The following is a 6,000-nucleotide window of genomic DNA, read 5'->3' as shown; positions in this document are numbered from 1 at the left end:
AAATTATAAACCTTCCATCAAAATTTCCTGTTGGTTTTTGTTCAGAAACACCAGTTTAATAAAGACAAAATTATTTTACTAAATACTTCAGTATTTTCAAAATGAAACAAAAGCAGCATATTTCAACAGAAATGTGGTGGCAAAAGAGTTAATTAAAAATGTTGTGTCTATAGGAATTAATTAAATTTATGAAAACTGAAAATAATAGACAATACTTCTTTATTTATTCATGAATAATACTATTCATGTGCAAGTAATGCTTTAGATGCATGAGCCAATGGACATTCAACAATATTTTTATGTTGTAAGAGAATCACTGTAGCACCAACTGCCAATACATCTGGTACCAAAATTAGTGACAAATTTTCATTGTGATGAATGAGCTCTGTGAACTCACTCACTTACCATTTCAGCTCATAAAATTATGGTATGTTCTTTTCCATTAAAATATATAAATAATACAATAAGATTTCCTGTATTTTTAATGAACACATGATAGTATATGACCATTTGAAACAAATGTTGATTCTTCATTTGCATTTTGCCAAATTAGTAATTGCCAGATATGCTAATAGTATAACTAAGATAACTTATTTGTGAAAAGGTATTTTTCCTTTATAACATTTTACGACAATATTTTGGCCAGTTAAATATTATTTCTGAATTATTTGAATGTTTATCCATGTTGAAGAAACAATGCTGTTTCAGTTTTCATGTAACTCCACATAGTAAACACTTTCAATGTCATATTTTCATTGACGTTTTCCCATGACCATAGACTGCCATCTTTTTATTGGGAAGTGCAGACAGCCAGGTACAAGATAGCAATGTATTTAGTGACAGATTTAGCATGCAGACAGAACTTAGTTCTCATCCCCAGGCTATCTCCTAATAGAAAAGTTTAAAACTGGCATTCCATGGGAATTCCTGTATGCTGATGACCTTGTTCTTATAGCTGAATCATCACTGTTTAACATCCTCCTTCCATACTGGCATGGGTTGGATTGTCTGGCAGGAGCTGGCTAGGTGGGAGCACGCACTAAGCTTCTGAGTGTGTTTTGGCATGGTTTTTACAGCTGGATGCCCTTCCTAACACCAACCACTCTGTAGAGTGGGCTGAGTGCTTTTTACATGGCACTTGCATAGGAGAGGTTAGTTTTGGTGTGGTTTTTACAGCTGAATGCCCTTCCTAACACCAACCACTCTGTAGAGTGGGCTGAGTGCTTTTTACATGGCACTTGCATAGGAGAGGTTAGTTTTGGTGTGGTTTTTACAGCTGGATGCCCTTCCAAATGCCAACCACTTTACAGTGTGGACTAGGTGCTTTTTAAGGGGGAACCTGCACTGATGGGGGTCACCAAGTGACTTTCTATTGAAAATTTAGGAAAAAAAAATTTCAGACATGGAAACATCTAAAATTGAGAAGTTTCAAAGTAAACTGAGCAAAGACTTGAGATTTAGTTAATTGGAAAAAGACAGGGCTCTGCTGCCATTAGGACAATGACTGTGCCTTAATATGCCAAAAAGGAGTAGGCAGAAATCCCATATGGTGTCTTCAGTGTTATGGAAGCACAAGTAGTGGAGTGGAATCATTGGCAAGCTAACAGAGAAAGTAAACATCATATGTAGCAGTTCCACAATTCCTATACATGAGCCGCCACTGGGCTTACTATATCAATATTTAGTGAGTAGATATTACTCTTTTACTCTTTTACTTGTTTCAGCCATTTGACTGCGGCCATGCTGGAGCACCGCCTTTAGTCGAGCAAATCGACCCCGGGACTTATTCGTTGTAAGCCCAGTACTTATTCTATCGGGGACGTAAACACACCAGCATCGGTTGTCAAGCAACACACACACACACATACATATATACATATATACGACAGGCTTCTTTCAGTTTCTGTCTACCAAATCCACTCACAAGGTTTTGGTCGGGCCGAGGCTATAGCAGAAGACACTTGCCCAAGATGCCACGCAGTGGGACTGAACCTGAAACCATGTGGTTAGCAAGCTACTTACCACACAGCCACTCCTGCGCCTATATGTATATGTATACATGTGTACATATATGTATATGTGAAGTTTTTCCTGGTCTTTCTGAAGCATACAGAAAATTTCCAAAATTTAACATCACAGCAAAATATTCTATGTTGGTTAGTCCTTGTTAACTGTTTAGCATTTAGATTACTCTGTCAAAAGTAATGCTTGTGCGTTCACATTATCTTGAATTAATCATGCAGTATCTCATAGCTTTGAGATTTCAAAGTAGTGATTATTTACTTTTCATGTGATATTGTAGGATAGTTCTGAGAGACTGGATTTGATCAGTTTGAACATAAAACAAATAGAATATTTTGGCTGGATATAGACAGTTTAAATGCTAAGGGGTTAAAATATGTATGACAAATGTTCCAGTTAAAGCAATTCCTGTCATAAATTTTTTAATTAGAAAATGTGATAAAGCCTCAATGATTGAAGTTAAATTAGCACATGTATTTGTTGCCTATGATAATTTTTTTTTTAGATTTGTGCAAAAATAGCAAAATACCTGATAGCAAAATTGTTTCCAGAATGAAATCACATCACACCAAATACACAAGTATTGTAGAGAATGTGCTTGTTATACACTTTAGTGGAGATTTGATTTCTCATGTAGAAATGGGAAAATTTAGTCTTCTAACTGATAAACCTAATGACATCATAGTTAACAAGTTTCTGGGAATGATTATAATATATTTCAGTAATAATTTCAAAAAAATTGTGTGGCTGTGTGGTAAAAAGGTTTCTTCCCAACCATATGGTTGCATAGTACCTTGGGAAAATGTCATCTATTAATAGCCTGGGGCTGACCAAAACCTTAAGTGGATTTGGTTGACAGAAACTGAAAGAAGCCCATCATATATATATATATATATGAGTGGCTGTGTGGTAAGTAGCTTGCTAACCAACCACATGGTTTCGGGTTCAGTCCCACTGCGTGGCATCTTGGGCAAGTGTCTTCTGCTATAGCCCCGGGCCGACCAATGCCTTGTGAGTGGATTTGGTAGATGGAAACTGAAAGAAGCCTGTTGTATATATGTATATATGTGTATGTGTGTGTTTGTGTGTTTGTCCCCCTAGCATTGCTTGACAACCAATGCTGGTGTGTTTACGTCCCCGTCACTTAGCGGTTCAGCAAAAGAGACCGATAGAATAAGTACTGGGCTTACAAAGAATAAGTCCCGGGGTCGATTTGCTCGACTAAAGGCGGTGCTCCAGCATGGCCGCAGTCAAATGACTGAAACAAGTAAAAGAGTAAAAGAGTAAAAGATATATATATATATATCCTTGCCAGGCAAAGGGAGAGATGGCTACTTATAAATGCCAAAACCTTCCCAGGCGAAGAATGCACCCCACAACATAGACTGGTAGTTAGTGACTTTAGGATCAGGAGTAGGAGGACAACCAGAAGACGACCAACATGGAGAAGAAGGATCTGGAAGCTTAAGGATCCTGTGAATGGACAGAGATTTAGAGACATGTTACTTGAAGCCTTTGACGAAGTAGAAGGGGATAGAGTATCACATGGGGTAGAGGACAACTGGACGTTTCTAAGGGACAACCTGCTGAGAGCCACTGACCAGATCTGTGGCTGGTGCAAAGTCCCCTCTCGTCCAAGGTAACGTGGTGGTGGAACAGTGTCGTAGACAGGGATATTAGAGAAAAGAGACAGACTTGGAAGCACTGGAAGAATGGTGGTAGCAGGGAATTGTATCAGACTGCTAAAAGGGAAGCTAGGAGACAGGTCTATCTAGCCAGAGGGGAAGCAGATAAGAAAAAATTTGCCAATGTTCTGCGCCGTGAGGACCAAAGACTGGAGGTGTTTCGCGTTGCAAGACAGTGTGTGAGAGAGAATTGTGATGTGGTGGGAGAGAAGTGTGTTCGCATGGAAGATGGTTCACTTGCGCTAAACGAGGATGCAAAGAGAGAGGCTTGGAGACGCCACTATGAATAAAGAAAATGAATGGGATAAAGAGAGTCTGCCGAACGTTGACCCAACAGAGGGACCAGCTATCAGGATTGATAGTTCCTTAGTAGCTAAGGCAATTAGAAGCATGAAGACAGGGAAAGCCCCAGGCCCATCAGGTATTACTGCAGAGATGCTCAAAATATCTGGTAGTGTCGGCTATAGCCTAGTCACCTGTATAGTTAATCAGGTGATACATGAAGGAGTCATACCCAATGACTGGTGTAGCAGCATAATAGTCAACTGCTACAAAGGTAAAGGTGATGCCCTAGATACAAATAATTACAGAGGTATCAAGCTGTTGATCAGGTGATGAAGGTTACAGAGAGGGTCATAAGCCAACTAATTAGAGAGAGAGTTAGTTTAGATGAGATGCAGTTTGGTTTTGTGCCAGGGAAAAGTACCACTGATGCTATATTCCTGGTAAGGCAGCTGCAGGAGAAATACCTAGCCAAAGATAAGCCCCTGTACCTGGCTTTTGTTGACATGGAGAAAGCCTTCGACAGGGTCCCCCGATCCCTCATATGGTGGTCAATGAGGAAACTAGGAATAGATGAATGGTTAGTGAGAGCTGTGCAAGCCATGTACAGGGACGCTGCTAGTAAGGTGAGGGTTGGCAATGAGTACAGTGAAGAATTCCGGGTAGAGGTAGGGGTCCACCAAGGCTCAGTCCTCAGCCCCCTCCTATTTATCATAGTCCTCCAGGCAATAACGGAGGAATTCAAGACAGGATGCCCCTGGGAGCTCCTCTATGCTGATGACCTTGCTCTAATTGCTGAGTCATTATCAGAACTGGAGAAGTTTCAGGTGTGGAAGCATGGTTTAGAATCGAAGGGCCTTAGAGTCAACCTAGCTAAAACCAAAGTACTAATAAGTAGGAAGGTAGACAAATCACAAACGCCTTCAGGTAGATGGCCCTGCTCGATCTGTAGAAAAGGTGTAGGTAGAAACTCTATAAGGTGCACCAAGTGTAAGCTATGGACACATAAGAGGTGCAGCAATGTCATAGGAAGGCTAACTATGAAGATGGTTTTTGTATGTGGCAGATGCTCGGGAGCATTAACCTCTGAAAATCTGCAGAAAACAACTTCCGTCACTTTCCAGGGGGAAAAACTAGAAGTAGTTGATAGCTTCCGTTATCTTGGTGACCAAGTCAGTAGTGGGGGTGGGTGTGCTGAAAGTGTAACGGCTAGAGTAAGAATAGCCTGGGCAAAGTTTAGGGAGCTCTTACCTCTGTTGGTGACTAAAGGCCTCTCGCTCAGAGTAAAAGGCAGACTGTATGATGCATGTGTACGAACAGCCATGCTACATGGCAGTGAAACATGGGCCGTGACTGCTGAGGACATGCGTAAGCTCGCGAGAAATGAAGCTAGTATGCTCCGTTGGATGTGTAATGTCAGTGTTCATAGTCGACAGAGTGTAAGTACCTTGAGAGAAAAGTTGGACCTAAGAGGAATCAGATGTTGTGTGCAAGAGAGACGATTGCGCTGGTATGGTCATGTGGTGAGAATGGATGAAGATTGGTGTGTGAAAAAGTGCCACACCCTGGCAGTTGAGGGGACCTGTGGAAGAGGTAGACCCAGGAAAACCTGGGTCGTGGTGGTGAAGCACGACCTTCGAACTCTAGGTCTCACCAAGGAAATGACCAGAGACCGAGACCTATGGAAGTATGCTGTGCGTGAGAAGACCCGGCAAAACCAGTGAGAACAATCAAAATCAAATTATATATCAGAAAGCAGGGGTTAAGTGACCCATCCGTTCGTGTCCGCTGTCAGCCTCGTCTGGCACCCGTGCCGGTGATACGTAAAAGCACCATTCGCTCATGGCTGTTTGCCAGCTCTGCCTGGCCCCGTGTCGGTGGCACGTAAAAGCACCATCCGTTCGTGTTCGTTGCCAGCCTCGCCTGGCCCCGTGCCGGTGACACGTAAAAGCACCGTCCGTTCGTGGCCGTTTGCCAGCTCTGTCTGGCCCCGTGTCGGTGGCAAGTAAAA

This window comes from Octopus sinensis, linkage group LG4 (genome assembly GCF_006345805.1).
Source record: "Octopus sinensis linkage group LG4, ASM634580v1, whole genome shotgun sequence".
In the NCBI taxonomy this organism is placed as follows: Eukaryota; Metazoa; Mollusca; class Cephalopoda; order Octopoda; family Octopodidae; genus Octopus; species Octopus sinensis.
The sequence above is the reverse complement of the archived record's forward strand: the minus strand, read 5'-3'. Positions refer to the sequence as shown.